The sequence below is a fragment of the Mustelus asterias genome, chromosome 5 (genome assembly GCF_964213995.1).
Source record: "Mustelus asterias chromosome 5, sMusAst1.hap1.1, whole genome shotgun sequence".
Classification (NCBI taxonomy): Eukaryota; Metazoa; Chordata; class Chondrichthyes; order Carcharhiniformes; family Triakidae; genus Mustelus; species Mustelus asterias.
In genome coordinates, this window is record NC_135805.1 from 21,677,119 (window position 1) to 21,695,490 (window position 18,372).

Below are 18,372 nucleotides of genomic sequence, written 5' to 3' on the forward strand. Positions count from 1 at the left end.
ATCCAGTGAAAGAATAGAAAACAACCTCTGCCTTTGCAGGAGCATCACAGCTAACCTCCTCCATCACAAAGAACCCTCCAGCCCATTGAGCCGACACATGACGCCTTTCTAAACTCATATTCAGCACCTCCATTATGACTCTCACCAAGACCACAAGAAACTACAAAGTGTTGTGACTGTAGCCCAATCCATCACGCAAACCAGCCTCCCATCCATTGGCTCTGTCTACACTTCCCACTGCCTCAGAAAAGCAGCCAGCATAATCAAGGGTCCCATGCACTTTTTCTTGGGAAAAAGATACAAACACCTGAGGTCACGTACCAACCGACTCAAGCACAGCTTCTTCCCTGCTGCCATCAGACTTTTGAATGGACCTACCTCACTTTAAGTTGATCTTCCTCTGCACCCTGACTATAACATTGCATTCTGTGCCCTCTACTTTCCTTCCCTATGAACGGTATGCTTTGTCTGAATAGTGCGCAAGAAACAATACTTTTCGCTGTGTACTAATATATGTGACAATAATAAATCAAATCAGAAAATAACCTAACCACTCACTGTGTGTAAGAAAAAATCCTCATCTCACCTTTGGTTCCTTTCCTAATCACTTTAAAGCAGTGCCCGGATTTTGACCCTTCTGCTACTGGGAACAGTTTCTCCCTACCTGAGTAGGAAGCAGGGACAGGCAGACTTGGAGAAAGCACCAGAATTAAGATGGGGGGGGGGCACGGTGGCACAGTGGTCAGCACTGCTGCCTCCCAGGGACCCGGGTTCAATTCCCAGCTTGCACGTTCTCCCCGTGTCTGTGTGGGTTTCCTCCGGATGCTCCGGTTTCCTCCCATAATCCAAAGGACGTGCCGCTTAGGTGCTAAATTCTCCCTAAAGTATACATGAACAGGTGCCGGAGTGTGGCGACTAGGGGATTTTCACAGTAACTTTATTACAGTGTTAATGTAAGCCAACTTGTGACACTAATAAATACATTTTAAAAACTTCGCCCTATCCCTAGTAGCAGGAACTGGCAGACTTGAAGAAAGAACCAGAATTTAGGTGGGGGGGGGGTGAAGACAGAGATGGGTAAACTGGCAAGAGAAGAACAGAAACGTAATGTACAAGGGAGTGACAGGAATGGAGAGAGCTGGTTGTAATAACGGGAATTAGCTATTATGCTGGGGTAGTGACTGTAAACACATCAACTTCCTAAGCTGTGGGCTGCCTGACTGCCAGAGGCTTCTCCCCTCCTAATATGCACAACAGGTCAAACCTCTCCTGGGATAAAGTTGCTGCCAGGGACTTAAGTCACTCGCTTTTGCTCATTTACAGGCAGCGGTGGAGTGAGGGTTAGCTGGAATCGGCTGCCTGGAAAGAGGGGGAATGACTCAGAGACCCCAGCCACCGCTTCACTCAGCATTTCCGAGTGAGTCAGAGAGAGAGAGAGAGAGCAGGAAGAGGATTGCATCACAAACACACACACACAGAAAGAACAAGGAGTGGGCACAACATCGAACAGCACTGCAGGATATGACGAGTGAAGGGAGAATTATCTCATCCAAACAATTGAATTAACCGGGGGAAACATTGGTCCCAAAAAAATCAAACTGCCCCCCGCAGGGGATTTATTCTTGAGAAACAGGAATTCCAGAGAAGCAAGATGTTTCATGAATTGGAATGGGGGGAAAAAAAAACAGGGATTGGGACAGGCTCATAGAGAAAGAGACATAAAGTGAGGGAATAAATGGAATTGTGACTGCTCTGAAAGAGGCCATTCGGCCCATCATGTCTGCACCCAGCGCTCCAAATGAGTATCATCATAGAATCCCTACAGTGCAGAAGGAGGCCATTCAGCCCATCGAGCCTGCATTGAAAATCATCCCACCTATCCCCATACCCCACATAAGAGCAAATTACTGCGGATGCTGGAATCTGAAACCAAAAGAGAAAATGCTGGAAAATCTCAACAGGTCTGGCAGCATCTGTAAGGAGAGAAAAGAGCCGATTGTTTCGAGTCCAGATGACCCTTTGTCAAATCACTCGCTGTGTGTAAGACGTTCTTTGACAAAGGGTCATCTGGATTCAAAACGTCAGCTCTTTTCCCTCTTTATAGATGCTGCCTCAGCTGGTGAGATTTTCCAGCATTTTCTCTTTGGGCCCCAAACCCCACATATTTACCCTGCTACACCCCCTGACACTAAGGGGTAATTTAGCCAATCCATCATCTTTGGACTGTGGGAGAAAACTGGAGCACCCAGAGGAAACCCACACATACAACAAACAAACTTCACAGACAGTCACCCAGGTCCCTGGTACTGTGAGGCAGCAGTGCTAACTACTGTGCCACCAGATTTAGTGATCTAGTACCCCCATCCCCCTGCACATTGTTACTATTCAAATCATCATCTCGGGGACCCTGGTTTGAACCCCACCACAGCAGATGGTGGAGTTTGAATCCAATTTTAAAATGTGGAATTCAGAATCTACTGACGACCATGAAACCATTGTCGGAAAAACCCATCTGGTTCACTAATGTCCTTTAGGGAAGGAAATCTGCTGTCCTTACCTGGTCTGGCCTACATGTGACTCCAGAGCCACAGCAATGTGGTTGACTCTCAACTGCCCTCAGGCAACTCGGGAAGGGCAATAAATGCTGGCCAGCCAGCGATGCCCCCATTTTTCATGAATGCATTTTTAAAAACCTAATGTCCTCTTGAATGCCCCGATTGAATCTGCCTCCACCACACTACCAGGAGGTGCACTGCAGAGTCGAATCATTCGCTGTGTGAAATAGATTTTTTCGAACATCAAATTTGTTTCTTTTGCAAATCACTTTAAATCTGTGCCCTCTGGTTCTTGATCCTTTTACGAGCAGGAACAGTTTCTCTCTATCTACTCTGTCCAGCCCCCTCATGATTTTGAACATCTCTACTTAATCTCCTCTCAGCCTTCTTCTTTGTGCAGATCAAATATAGAGGAAACAAATAGAGGAGAAATGCTATAAGCAGGTAGACAGGGGTAATGGAGAGGGCACAGTGGTACAGAAGGTAATAGAGTGAGGAAGAGAGGAAGAGTTTCCCACAGCACTTGAAACGTCACAGCATTCAAGGCTACAGAACAAGTGCTGGAAAATGGGATTGGAATAGAGTCATAGAAATCATAGAAATGCTACAGTGCAGAAGGAGGCCATTCGGCCCATCGAATCTGCACCGACCACAATCCCACCGCCGCCGACCACAATCCCACCACGTGCCGCCGTCATTAAAACATCAGTACCAGCGATTTATGGTGGGGTATGCCCTACATGAGCAGTGTAGTAGCACAGTGGTTAGCACTTTTGCCTCACAATGCCAGGGACCTGGGTTCAATTCCCAGCTTGGGTCACAGTCTGCATGGGTTTCTTCCTTATCTCCCCTCTCTGTGCTTCTTTGGACACAACTGTAACATAAATGATTATCTGAGGAAGGATGTCCTTGCTATAGAGGGAGAGCAGCAAAGGTTTACCAGGCTCATTCCTGTGATGACAGGTCCTCTAATGAGGAGAGACTAAGTCGGTTAGGATTGTATTCCCTGAAGTTTAGCAGAATGAGAGGGATCTCATAGAAACTTATAAAATTCTATCAGGGCTAGACAGATTAGATTCAGAAAGAACATTCCCGATGGTGGGGGAATCCAGAACTAGGGGTTATAGTTTGAGGATAACCTTTTAGAACTGAGGTGAGGATAAATTTCTTCACCCAGAGGGTGGTGATTGTGTGGAATTCACTACCACAGGAAGTAGTTGAGTCCAAAATATTGTCTGATTTGAAGAAGAAATTAGATATAGCTCTTGGGGCTAAAGAGATCAAGGGATATGGGGGAAAGGGGGGATCTGTATATTGAATTTGATGATCAGCCATTGTCAAAATGAATGGCGAAGCAGGCTCGAAGGGCTGAATGGCCTCCTCCTGCTTCTAGTTTCTATGTTTCTAAATGAAGTCAAATCCCAGTTGCTGGCAATTAGGAATGATTTCAGGGGTTTTAATTCAGGGGGAGTTTGGAATTCTGTTATCAGTCAGGCAATGTGGGAATGTTTCTCAGGGAAGTTACTAATTTGCTTGGGAGGTCTGCGTTCCTGGAAAAGTGTGAGGAGCAGATTGTAGCCTGTGAGGTTCAGTATGTGCAAAGGAGAAAGATGTTCTGAGGCCAGCTTGTGTTTGCAAGATTAACTCATTAGGGTCTGTGCTTGCTCCTGAAGGATTGAAATTACTCCCAGGGCAAGGTGGAGTCTGAGAGGGGTGGTGATGAGTTCTTTTTATGACTTGAGGATTCAATTCATCCTCCAGGACACTTCCGAGGGTGCAACTTTGTGGAAAGTGCAATTGCAACATGACTTTGGAGCCTGCTGCCTGGGAATGCAGGCGGCGGCCAATCAGGAGGTGCTAATTTGCATATGGGTCCACCCACCCACTGTGGAATGGGAGTAAAAATCCTTGTAAAATGAGTCGGAACATCTTAAATGCAGTGACGTCAAGTGATGAAAGGATGCCGTATATCCGAGTCAGACAGAAAACATTTTCAAAAAACTAGTCACCACCACCGTAATGTAATGCCGATCCCAGTGGTTTATATAGGGCCGAGATGGCACTTTAATAATGCCCGGATGAACCTCAGTGGTCTGGGGTGCAGGCTTCAAACCTGTAGCTGTTTAGCGACAGAGTGGTTCAATTCCACCTTTCGGGCGAGCAAGTCAGTGCTGGCTTCCCACCCACCTATTGCTCCATCCCATTGCATTTGGTTAAGAGCCAGCCAACTGCAATGGTTAAAAGCAGCCTTCATTATAATGGTGGTTCTCAGCTTGCTATTTAAGCATTCCCTTGTGTGTGGCCCCACACCACCGCAGCAATTTTTTTCCCCTGCAGATGGAGCATTTTGAAAACTTTTTCAATCAACAGCCAATTGGCGACAATAGTCTTCGTGACTCCATCCCTCAAAACCCAGTCAAACACAAGCTCGCAACTGCACCAACATCTACGGAGCCATCACACAAATTCAGAAAAACAATGCGGCAAGGAGTGGTGAAATTCCCGCAGAAAACATCTTTAAGCATGGAGCAAGTCCATGCCCTTATCCTACAGATCTGGAATGAACACTACATTCTACATTCTGCACCCTCTCCTTTCCTTCTCTATGAACGGTGTCTTTTGTCTAAATAGCGAGCAAGAAACAATACTTTTCACTGCATGTGACAATAATAAATCAGATCAGTGAAATTATAGGCCTTACGTCAGCAGTGGCCATGATGGGGAGTTGCCAGCGTTGGACTGGGGTGGGCACAGTAAGTAGTCTCACAACACCAGGTTAAAGTCCAACAGGTTTATTTGGTAGCACGAGCTTCCAGAGCGCCGGCCCTTCATCAGGTGAGTGCAGGATTAGTTTCACAAAAAGGGCATATATAGACACAAACCCTACAAGATAATGGTTGGAATGTGAATCTTTACAAGTAATCAAGTCTTTACAGGTGTGGACAATGTTAGTGGAGAGAGGGTTAAGCACAGGTTAAAGAGGTGTGTATTGTCTCCAGACAGGACAGTTAGTGAGATTTTGCAAGCCCAGGCAAGTCATGGGGGTTACAGATAGTGTGACATGAACCCAAGATCCTGGTTGAGGCCGTCCTCATGTGTGCGAAACTTGGCTATCAGTTTCTGCTCAGCGATTCTGCGCTGTCATGTGTGTGAAGGCCGTCTTGGAGAACGCTTACCCGAAGATCAGAGGCTGAATTCCCGTGAATGCTGAAGTTTCCCCGACAGAAAGGGAACACTCCTGCCTGATGATTCTTGAGCGGTGTCCATTCATCCATTGTCGTAGCGTCTGCATAGTCTCGCCAATGTACCATGCCTCGGGACATCCTTCCCAGGTAGACAACATTGGCCAAGTCACAGGAGTATGTACTCTGTACCTGGTGGATGGTGTTCTCATGTGAGATGCTGGCATCCGTGTCAATGATCCGGCACGTCTTGCAGAGTTTGCTTTGGCAGGGTTGTGTAGTGTTATGGAAGCTTTTGGAGAAAAGTTTATTTATTAGTGTCACAAGTAGCCTTACATTAACACTGCAATGAAGTTATAGACAATGGGAACAGACAATGTGAGTGGAGAGAGGGTGAAGCACAGGTTAAAGAGGTGTGAATTGTCTCCAGCCAGGACAATTCATGAGATTTTGCAAGCCCAGACAAGTCGTGGGGGTTACAGATAGTGTGATATGAACCCAGGATCCCGGTTGAGGCCGTCCTCATGTGTGCGGAACTTGGCTAACAGTTTTTGCTCAACGATTCTGCGTTGTCGTGTGTCATCACCACTACAGGGGAGGTCCCAGAGGATTGGAGAATAGCCGATGTTGTTCCTTTGTTTAACAAGGGTAGCAAGAATAATCGAGATAATTACAGGCCAGCGCGCCTTACATCAGTGGTAGGGAAATTATTGGAGAGGATTCATCAAGACACTTGGAAAAAAGTGGACGTATCAGCAAGGGGCAACATGGTTTCGTGAAGGGGAGGTCGTGTCTCACTAACTTGATCGAGTTTATCGTGGGAATGGAGTGGGAATCCATTCATAATGAGTGACATAAATCCACGCAGACGCTACGACAACGGATGAATGAACACCGCTCGACAATCACCAGGCAAGACTGTTCTCTTCCTGTTGGGGAGCACTTCAGCAGTCACGGGCATTCAGCCTCTGATCTTCAGGTAAGCGTTCTCCAAGGCAGCCTTCACGACACACGACAGCGCAGAGTCGCTGAGCAGAAACTGATAGCCAAGTTCCGCACACATGAGGACAGCCTAAACCGGGATGTTGGATTTATGTCACATTATCAGTAGAAACCATAGAAACCCTACAGTGCAGAAGGAGGTCATTCGGCCCATCGAGTCTGCACCGACCACAATCCCACCCCCACATATTTACCCACTAATCCCGCTAACCTACGCATCTCAGGACTCTAAGGGGCAATTTTTAACCTGGCCAATCAACCTAACCCGCACATCTTTGGACTGTGGGAGAAAACCGGAGCACCCGGAGGAAACCCACGCAGACACGAGGAGAATGTGCAAACTCCACACAGACAGTGACCCAAGCCGGGAATCGAACCCGGGACCCTGGAGCTGTGAAGCAGCAGTGCTAACCACTGTGCTACCGTGCCGCCCCCCACAGCTTGCCTCCTGGACTTGCAGGCTGTCCTGTCTGGAGACAATACACATCTCTTTAACCTGTGCTTAATGCTCCCTCCACCCACATTGTCTGTATCTTTAAGATCTGGCTGGTTGTAGGGATTCGCATTCTAATCAGTATTCTGTAACTTGATTTTGTGTCTCTGTGCCCTGTTTGAAAGCACATTTCCATTCCATCTGACGAAGGAGCAGCGCTCCGAAAGCTAATGGTGTTTGCTACCTGTGGTGAACCATTGTTGGTTACCACCAGGAGTGCTGAGCCATGGTCTGGCCAGTACTATGAGTCTGTAGATATGTTACTGTTGGGGTTAGGGTTGGGCTGTTCTACCTGTTAATATAGTCCTATGGTACACCCCAGTTGGCTCCGCCTCCTGGGAGAGGTATAAAGATCACTGCTCTGCCTGGTGACCCTTTAGTCTGGGATTGTATATTGTATATCGTAACTCTGTTATTGTTGGCAATAAAAGCCTTTATTTCCCGGATACATTCTGCCTCCCGTGTGATTTATTGCGCATCACTACCAAATAAACCTGTTGGACTTTAACCTGGTGTTGTTAAAACTCTTACTGTGTTTACCCCAGTCCAATGCCAGCATCTCCACATCATGGAGGGGGGGCCGAAGAGGAGTGGAGAATAGGCAATGTTGTTCCTTTGCTTAAGAAGGGTAGCGAGACTAATACAGGTAATCACAGCACGGTGAGCCTTACTTCAGTGGTAGGGAAATTATTGGATAGGATTCTTCGCAACAGGATTTAGTCTCACTTGGAAATAAGTGGACGTATTAGCAAGAGGCAACATGGTTTTGTGAAGGGGGGGTTGTGTCTCACTAACTTGATCAAGTTTATCGAGGAAGTGACAAAGATGATTGATGAGGGTAGGGTAGTGGATCTTGTCCACATGGACTTCAGTAAGGACTTTGACAAGGTCCCTCATGGCAGACTGATGCAGAAGGTGAAGTTGCACGGGATCAGAGGTGAGCTGGCAAAGTGGATACAGAACTGGCTCGGTCAAAGAAGACAGAGGGTAGCAGTGGAAGGGTGCGTTTCTGAATGGAGGGCTGTGATAAGTGACATTCCTCAGGGATCCATGCTGGGACCTTTGCTGTTTTTGATACATATAAATGAATTGGAGGAAAATGTAAAACTGGTTTGATTAGTAAGTTTGCGGATGACACAATGGTTGGTGGAATTGCGGACAGCGATGAGGACGATGAGAGGATGCAACAGGATATAGATCGATTGGAGACATGGGCAGAGACATGGCAGATGGAGTTTAATCCAGAGAAAATTTGAGATAATGCATTTTGGAAGGTCTAACACAGAGAGGAAAAATACAGTAAATGGCAGAACCCTTACGAGTATTGATAGCAGAGGGATCTGGGTGTACAGGTACACAGGCCACTCAAAGTAGCAATGCAGGTGGAGAAGGTAGTCAAGAAGGCATACGGCACGCTTGCCTTCATCGACCGGGACATTGAGTTTAAAAATTATCAAGACATGTTGCAGCGTTTTGAACCTCAGTTAGGACGCACTTGGAATATAGTGTTCAGTTCCAGCTGCCACATTACCAGAAGGATCTGGAGGCTTTGGAGACGGTACAGAAAGATTTACCAGAATTTTGCCTGGTTTGGAGGGCATTACTGTGAGGAGAGGCTGGAGAAACTTGGTTTGTTCTCACTGGAACGATGGAGGTTGAGGGGCGACCTGATAGGTGTCTACAAGATTATGAGAGGCATGGACAGAGTAGATAGTCAGAAGCTTTTTCCCATGATGGAAGAGTCAATTACTAGGGGGCATAGGCTTAAGATGCGAGGAGCAAGGTTTAAAGGAGATGTACGAGGCAAGTTTTTTATACAGAGGGTGATGGGTGCCTGGAACATGCTGCTGGGGGAGGTGGTGGGAGCAGATACAATAATGGCTTTTAAGGGGCGTCTTGACAAATACATGAACAGGATGGGAATGAAGGATTATGATCCTTGAAGGATAGGGGGTTTCAGCTCAGTCGGACAGCATGGTCGGTGCAGGCTCGGAGGGCCGAAGGGCCTGTTCCTGTGCTGTAATTTTCTTTCTTCTTTGTTTTTGTTCTTTGACCCTGGAATTGGTGAGCCTGTCCAGTCCGGAAGTGTGGTATTTGCATATGGGTCTGCAGCCTGTGATGGGATAGGAGACATCATTCTTGTGAAATGAGTTGAAACAACTTTCCTGCAGTGATTTCTGTTTATGGTTTAAAGTGTTACAGAACAAGAGAGTCAGAGAGATTAAATAAAGCACAAAATCACTCAGCCCAAACTAAAAGTGGTGAGGACATCAGTGCTTTATATACTGATCAGGTAATCTTTAACTAATGCCTGGATGACCCTCAGTGGTCTGGGGTGCAGGCTTCAAACCTGTAGCTGTCTAGCGACAGAGTGGTTCAATTCCACCTTTCAGGCGTCGCTGCTCTTTTTCAAATACAAATTAAAAGCAGGAGGAGGCCCCTCGACCCTGTGCCCGCCATTCAATAACTTCATGCTTGAGTTGATTGGAACCTCAACCCCACATTCCTGTCTATCCCCAATAACCTTTCACCCCGTTGCTTGTCAAGAATCTATCTAACTCTGCCTTAAAAACATTCAAAGATTCTGCTTCCACTGTCTTTTGAGGAAGAGAGTTCCAAAGACTCCCAATCCTCTGAGAGAAAGAATTTCTCACCGTCTCTCTATTAAATGAACAACCCTTTATTTTTATACAGTGTTCCCTAGTTCTAGATTCTCTGTCAAGAGGAAACATCTTCTCCACATCCACCCTGTCAATACTCCTCAGCATCTTACAGATTTTGATCAAGTTGCCTCTTACTCTTCTAAACCTCATCTCTCTAACCTTTCCTCATAAGACAATCCGTTCATTCCTGGTATTAGTCCAGTGAATTTTCCCTGAACTGCTTCCAATGCATTTACATCTTTCCTTAAATAAGGAGACCAATACTGTGCACAATATGGGAGGCACCTCAAAGATTCGGTGTTTTACCATCAATGCTGCCTGCAGTGGATGTAACACAGTAAGTGAGAGGATGGATGTACAACCATCACTGTCCTCTCAGAAGCAGGCACCATGAGCATTGAAGCTATGATCATCCGCCATCAGCTTCGTTGGATTACAGTTTGGATTCAGACACCAGGCTCCCAAAGCAGATGAATGTCTCCCAGCTCAGTCAGGGCAGACCCACTGGAGGAGGACAGAGGAAGCACCTCAAGAATGTGCTGTACGAACATGCCATGACCCAAACTGAGAGCACGCGACCAGACATCCCACAGGACAACAAATGCTCCATGTGGCATAGAGTCTGCAGATCCCGAATCAGCCTCGTAACAGAGGTGTGGACACCCAGGAGGTCAGGAGCCAGTGACCATTTCACCATCCGCAATGTCTTCATCCATCACATGAGTGTGGCCGAGCCTCATTGGCTTAACAATGAGTATGTGTGGGTGGAATGAGCTCCCTCCAGGACCCTGGAATTGGTGAGCCTGTCCAGTCTGGGAGTGTGAGATCGACATATGGGTCTGCAGCCTGTGATGGGATAGGAGACATCATTCTTGTGAAATGAGTTGAAACAACTTTCCTGCAGTGATTTCTGTTTATGGTTTAAAGCGTTACAGAATAAGGGAGTCAGAGAGATTAAATAAAGCACAAAATCACTCAGCCCAAAGTCAAAGTGCTGGATATATCAGTGTTTTATATACTGATATGGTATGTATTTTACAATGCATGGGTGGCCCTCAGTGGTCTGGGGTGCAGGCCTCGAACCTGTATATGTTCAGCGACAGAGTGTTTCAATTCCTCCTTTCAGGTGTCGTTGTTATTTTGAACATACAAATTAGGACCAGGAGTAGGCCATTCAACCCCTCGAGCCTGCTTCACCATTCAATAAGATCATGGCTTGATCTGATTGGAACCTCAACCCCACATTCCTGCCTGTTCCCAATAACCTTTCACCCTGTTGCTTATCGAGAATCTATGTCACTCTGCCTTAAAATTATTCAAAGATTCTGCTTCCACTGTCTTTTGAGGAAGAGAGTTCCAAAGACCCCCAACCCGCTGAGAGAAAGAATTTCTCACCATCTCTCTATTCGAATAGCAACCCTTTATTTTTATACCGTGTCCCCTAGTTCTAGATTCTCTGACAAGTGGAAACATCTTCTCCACATCCATCCTGTCAACACCCCTCAGGATCCTACATATTTTGATCAAGTTGCCTCTTACTCTTCGAAACCCTGGTGGACACAAACCTCGTCTCTCTAACCTTTCCTCATAAAACAATCCGTTCATTCCTGGTATTAGTCCAGTGAATTTTCCCTGAACAGCTTCCAATGCGTTTACATCTTTCCTTATATAAGGAGACCAATTCTGTACACAATATAGGAGGCACCTCAAAGCTTCGGTGGTTCATCATCAATGCTGCCTGCAGTAGATGTAACACAGTAAGTGAGAGAATGGATGTACAACCATCACTGTCCTCTCAGAAGCAGGCACCACGAGCATTGAGGCTATGATCATCCACCATCAGCTTCGTTGGATTATAGTTTGGATTCAGACACCAGGCTCCCAAAGCAGGTCAACTCCCCCAGCTCAGTCAGGGCAGACCCCCTAGAAGAGGACAGAGGAAGCACCTCAAGAATGTGCTGTACGAACATGCCCTGACCCAAACTGAGAGCACGCGACCAGAAATCCCACAGGACAACAAATGCTCCTTCGAGTCTGGTGATTCCAAATCAGCCTTTTAACAGAGGTGTGGACACCCAGGAGGTCAGGAGCCAGTGACCATTTCACCATCCGCAATGTCTTCATCCATCACATGAGTGTGGCCGAGCCTCATTGGCTTAACAATGAGTATTTGTGGGTGGAATGAGCTCCCTCCAGGACCAAAAAGGAGATCAAAAAGGAGAAGATAGTCTGATTCTTGAGAAACATTAAGTTAGACAAGGCCCCAGGGCCTGATGGGATATACCCCAGAATACTGAATGAAACAAGGGAGGAAATTGCTGGGGCCTTGAGAGAAATCTTTGTATCGTCACTGTCTAGAGGGGAGGTCCCAGAGGAGTGGAGAATAGACAGTGTTGTTCCTTTGCTTAAGAAGGGTAGCTGGAATAATCCAGGTAATTACAGCATGGTGAGCCTTACTTCAGTGATAGGGAAATTATTGGAGAGGATTCTTCGAGACACGATTTACTCCCACTTGGAAATAAGTGGACGTGTTAGCAAGAGGCAACATGGTTTTGTGAAGGGGAGGTCGTGTCTCACTAACTTGATCGAGTTTTTCGAGGAAGTGACAAAGATGATTGATGAGGGTAGGGCAGTGGATCTTGTCCACATGGACTTCAGTAAGGCCTTTGACAAGGCCCCTCATGGCAGACTGGTGCAGAAGGTGAAGTCGCACGGATCAGAGTTGTGCTGGCAAGGTGGATACAGAACTGGCTCGCTCATAGAATAGTGGCTTTTGCTACCAAATATCCTGTTGGACTTTAACCTGGTGTTGTGAGACTTCTTTCCGTGTTTACCCGAGTCCGGCGCCGGCATCTCCACATCATCGCTCATAGAAGACAGAGAGTAGCAGTGGAAGGGTGCTTTTCTAATTGGAAGGTTGTGACAACTGGCATTCCTCAGGGATCAGTGCTGGGATCTTTACTGCTTGTATCAATGAATTGGAGGAAAATGTAACTGGTTTGACTCGTAAGTTTGCGGACGACACAATGGTTGATGGATTTGCGGATAGCGATGAGGACCATCAGAGGATACAACAGAATGTAGATCGGTTGGAGACTTACTGCCACTCGTAGTCATACTTACGAGTATTGATAGGCAGAGGGATCTGGGTGTACAGGTACACAGATCACTCAAAGTGGCAATGCAGGTGGAGAAGGTAGTCAAGGAGGCATACGGCATGCTTGCCTTCATTGACCGGGACATTGAGTTAAAAATTGGCAAGTCATGTTGCAGCTTTTTGAACCTTAGTTAGGCCGCACTTGGAATATAGTGTTCAGTTCTAGCTGCCACATTCCCAGATGGATCTGGAGGCTTTGGAGACAGTTCAGAAAAGATTTACCAGAATTCTGCCTGGTTTGGAGGGCATTACTGTGAGGAGAGGCTGGAGAAACTTGGTTTATTCTCACTGGAATGACGGATGTTGATGGGCGACATGATAGATGTCTACAAGATTATGAGGGGCATGGACAGAGTAGATAGTCAGATGCTTTTTCCCATGATGGAAGAGTCAATTACTAGGGGGCATAGGCTTAAGATGCGAGGAGCAAGGTTTAAAGGAGATGTACCGAAGCAAGTTTTTTATACAGAGGGTGGTGGGTGCCTGGAACATGCTGCTGGGGGAGGTGGTGGGAGCAGATACAATAATGACTTTTAAGGGGCATCTTGACAAATACATGAACAGGATGGGAATGAAGCGATATGGTCCGCGGAAGGGTAGGGGGTTTCAGCTCAGTCGGACAGCATGGTCGGTGCAGGCTCGGAGGGCCGAAGGGCCTGTTCCTGTTTTACCATCAATGCTGCCTGCAGTGGATGTAACACAGTAAGTGAGAGAATGGATGTACAACCATCACTGTCCTCTCAGAAGCAGGCACCATGAGCATTGAGGCTATGGTCATCCACCACCAGCTTCGTTGGATTATAGTTTGGATTCAGACACCAGGCTCCCAAAGCAGATCAACGTCTCCCAGCTCAGTCAGGGCAGACCCACTGGAGGAGGACAGAGGAAGCACCTCAAGAATGTGCTGTACGAACATGCCCTTACTCAAACTGAGAGCACGCAACCAGAAATCCCACAGGACAACAAATGCTCCTTCGAGTCTGGTGATTCCGAATCAGCCTTTTAACAGAGGTGTGGACACCCAGGAGGTCAGGAGCCAGTGACCATTTCAACATCCGCAATGTCTTCATCCATCACATGAGTGTGGCCGAGCCTCATTGGCTTAACAATGAGTATTTGTGGGTGGAAGGAGCTCCTTCCAGGACCAAAAAGGAGATCAAAAAGGAGAAGTATTGGGGTTCTTGAGAAACATTAAGAAACATAGAAACATCGAAACCCTACAGTGCAGAAGGAGGCCATTCGGCCCATCGACTCTGCACCGACCACAACCCCACCCAGGCCCTACCCGCACATATTTACCCGCTAATCCCTCTAACTACACATCTCAGGGACAATTTTTTTTTAACCTGGCCAATCAACCAAACCCGCACATCTTTGGACGGTGGGAGGACAAGTCCCCAGGGACTTAAGGTAGACAAGTCCCCAGGGCCTGATGGGATATACCCCAGAATACTGAAAGAAACAAGGGAGGAAGTTGCTAGGGCCTTGAGAGAAATCTTTGTATCGTCACTGTCTAGAGGGGAGGTCCCAGAGGAGTGGAGATTAGGCAATGTTGTTCCTTTGCTTAAGAAGGGTAGCTAGAATAATCCAGGTAATTATAGCACGGTGAGCCTTACTTCAGTGGTGGGCAAATTATTGGAGAGGATTCTTCAAGACAGGATTTACTCCCACTTGGAAATAAGTGGACGTATCAGCGAGGGGCAACATGGTTTTGTGAAGGGGAGGTTGTGTCTCACTGACTTGATCGAGTTTTTCGAGGAAGTGACAAAGATGATTGCTGAGGGTAGGGCAGTGGATCTTGTCCACATGGACTTCAGTAAGGCCTTTGACAAGGCCCCTCATGGCAGACTGGTGCAGAAGGTGAAGTCGCACGGGATCAGAGGTGAGCTGGCAAGGTGGATACAGAACTGGCTTAGTCAAAGAAGACAGAGGGTAGCAGTGGAAGGGTGCGTTTCTGAATGGAGGTCTGTGACAAGTGACATTCCTCAGGGATCAGTGCTGGGACCTTTGCTATTTGTGATATATATAAATGAATTGGAGGAAAATGTAACTGGTTTGATTAGTAAGTTTGCGGACGACACAATGGTTGGTGGAATTGCGGATAGCGATGAGGACGATGAGAGGATGCAACAGGATATAGATCGATTGGAGACTTGGGCAGAGAGATGGCAGATGGAGTTTAATCCAGAAACAATTTGAGATAATGCATTTTGGAAGGTCTAACACAGAGAGGAAAAATACAGTAAATGGCAGAACCCTTATGAGTATTGATAGCAGAGGGATCTGGGTGTACCGGTACACAGGCCACTCAAGGTAGCAATGCAGGTGGAGAAGGTAGTCAAAAAGACATAAGGCATGCTTGCCTTCATCGGCCGGAGCATTTAGTTTAAAAAATGGCAAGTCATGTTGCAGCTTTATAGAAACTTAATTAGGCCTCACTTGGAATATAGTGTTCAATTCTAGCTGCCACATTACCAGAAGGATCTGGAGGATTTGGAGACGGTACAGAAAAGATTTACCAGGATTTTGCCTGGTTTGGAGGGCATTACTGTGAGGAGAGGTTGAAGAAACTTGGTTTATTCTCACTGGAATGACGGAGGTTGAGGGGCGACCTAATAGAAGTCTACAAGATTATGAGGGGCATGAACAGAGCATGTTCTTTGTTCTTAGTAGATCGTCAGAAGCTTTTTCCCATGGTGGAAGAGTCAATTACTAGGGGGCATAGGTTTAAGGTGCGAGGGGCAAGGTTTAAAGGAGATGTACAAGGCAGATTTTTTACACAGAGGGTGGTGGGTGCCTGGAACTCGCTGCTGGGGGAGGTAGTGGAAGCGGATACGGTAATGACTTTTAAGGGGCGTCTTGACAAATACATGAACAGGATGGGAATAGAGGGATATGGTCCCCGGAAGGGTAGGGGGTTTCAGTTCAGTCGGGCAGCATGGTTGGTGCAGGCTCGGAGGGCCGAAGGGCCTGTTCCTGCGCTGTAATTTTCTTTCTTCTTTGTTTTAGTTCTTTGTCCCTGGAATTGGTGAGCCTGTCCAGTCCGGAAGTGTGATATTTGCATATGGGTCTGCAGCCTGTGATGGGATAGTAGACATCATTCTTGTGAAATGGGTTGTAACAACTTTCCTGCAGTGATTTCTGTTTATGGTTTAAAACGTTACAGAACAAGAGAGTCAGAGAGATTAAATAAAACACAAAATCACTCAGCCCAAACTAAACGTGGTGAGGACATCAGTGCTTTATATACTGATCAGGTAATCTTTAACTAATGCCTGGATGACCCTCAGTGGTCTGGGGTGCAGGCTTCAAACCTGTAGCTGTCTAGCGACAGAGTGGTTCAATTCCACCTTTCAGGCGTCGCTGCTCTTTTTCAAATACAAATTAAAAGTTGGCCCCTCGAGCCAGCGTCGCCATTCAATAACTTCATGCTTGATCTGATTGTACCCTCAACCCCACATTCCTGCCTGCCCCCAATAACCTTTCACTCCGTTGCTTTTTGAGAATCTATCTCACATCTGCCTTAAAATTATTCAAAGATTCTGCTTCCACTGTCTTTTGAGGAAGAGAGTTCCAAAGACTCCCAACCCTCTGAGAGAAAGAATTTCTCACCATCTCTCTGTTAAATGGAGCGACCCTTTATTTTTATACAGTGTCCCCTAGTTCTAGATTCTCTGTCAAGAGGAAACACCCTCTCCACATCGACCCTGTCAATACTCCTCAGCATCTTACAGATTTTGATCAAGTCGCCTCTTACTCTTCTGAACCCAAGTGCACACAAACCTTTCCTCATGAGACAATTCGGTCTTTCCTGGTATTAGTCCAGTGAATTTTCACTGAACTCCTTCCAATGTATTTACATCTTTCCTTAAATAAGGAGACCAATACTGTACACAAATAGGAGGCACCTCAAAGATTCGCTGTTATACCATCAATGCTGCCTGCAGTAGATGTAACACAGTAAGTGAGAGAATCAATGTACAACCATCACTGTCCTCTCAGAAGCTGGCACCACAAGCATTGAAGCTATGATCATCCACCACCAGCTTCGTTGGATTATAGTTTGGATTCAGACACCAGGCTCCCAAAGCAGGTCAACATCTCCCAGCTCAGTCAGGGCAGACCCACTAGAGGAGGACAGAGGAAGCACTTCAAGAATGTGCTGTACGAACATGCCATGACCCGAACTCAGAGCACCTGACCAGACATCCCACAGGACAACAAATGCCCCAAGCGCCATAGAGTTTGCAGATCCGGAATCAGCCTCGTAACAGAGGTGTGGACACCCAGGAGGTCAGGAGCCAGTGACCATTTCACCATCCGCAATGTCTTCATCCATCACATGAATGTGGCCGAGCCTCATTGGCTTAACAATGAGTATGTGTGGGTGGAATGAGCTCCCTCCAGGATCACAGCTCCAAGGACCTGGGTTCAATTTCCGGCTTGGGTCACTGTCTGTGTGGAGTTTGCACATTCTCCTCGTGTCTGCGTGGGTTTCCTCCCACAGTCCAAAGATGTGCGGGTTAGGTTAATTGGCCATGCTAAATTGCCCCTTAGTGTCCCGGGATGTGTAGGTTAGAGGGATTAGTGGGTAAATATGTGGGGATCTGGGGAGAGGGCCTGGGTGGGATTGTGGTCGGTGCAGACTCGATGGGCCGAATGGCCTCTTTCTGCACTGTCGGGTTTCTATGATTCTATGATTCTATGATCCCGGGATTGGTGAGCATGTCCAATCCGGAAGAGTGATATTTGCATATGGGTCTGCAGCCTGTGATGGGATAGGAGACATCATTCTTGCGAAATGAGTTGAAACAACTTTCCTGCAGTGATATCTGTTTATGGTTTAAAGCGTTACAGAACATGAGAGTCAGAGAGATTAAATAAAACACAAAATCACTCAGCCCAAACTAAAAGTGATGATGGCATCAGAGCTTTATATACTGATATAGCATTTGCTTATATAATGCCTGGATGACCCTCAGTGGTCTGGGGTGCAGGCTTCAAACCTGTATCTGTCTAACAGCAGAGTGATTCAGTTCCACTTTTCAGGCGTCGTTATTATTTTTAAGATACGAATTAGGAACAGGAGTAGGCCTTCTCTGCCATTCACTGGGTTTGTGGCTGATCTGATTGTAACCTCAACCCCACTTTCCTGCCTATCCCCAATAATCTTTCACCAAGTTGTTTATCAAGAATCTATCTGCCTCTGCTTTAAGATTGTGCGTCCACTGTCTTTTGGTGAAGAGAGTTCCAAATACTCCCAACTCCCTGAAAGAAAGAATTTCTCCTCATCTCTCTCTTAAGTGAGTGGCCCTTTATT

At 46.6% G+C, this 18,372-nt stretch overlaps 4 non-coding genes across 4 annotated transcripts; all 4 read left to right on the forward strand.

The window, feature by feature from the left end:
* Positions 1 to 4,627: 4,627 nt before the first annotated feature.
* On the forward strand, positions 4,628 to 4,714 carry trnastop-uca (transfer RNA opal suppressor (anticodon UCA)). The gene has a single exon. It is a non-coding gene; the product is annotated as a tRNA-Sec (tRNA).
* Positions 4,715 to 9,541: 4,827 nt separating this feature from the next.
* On the forward strand, positions 9,542 to 9,628 carry trnastop-uca (transfer RNA opal suppressor (anticodon UCA)). The gene has a single exon. It is a non-coding gene; the product is annotated as a tRNA-Sec (tRNA).
* Positions 9,629 to 16,325: 6,697 nt separating this feature from the next.
* Positions 16,326 to 16,412, forward strand: trnastop-uca (transfer RNA opal suppressor (anticodon UCA)). The gene has a single exon. It is a non-coding gene; the product is annotated as a tRNA-Sec (tRNA).
* Positions 16,413 to 18,017: 1,605 nt separating this feature from the next.
* On the forward strand, positions 18,018 to 18,104 carry trnastop-uca (transfer RNA opal suppressor (anticodon UCA)). The gene has a single exon. It is a non-coding gene; the product is annotated as a tRNA-Sec (tRNA).
* Positions 18,105 to 18,372: the final 268 nt, after the last annotated feature.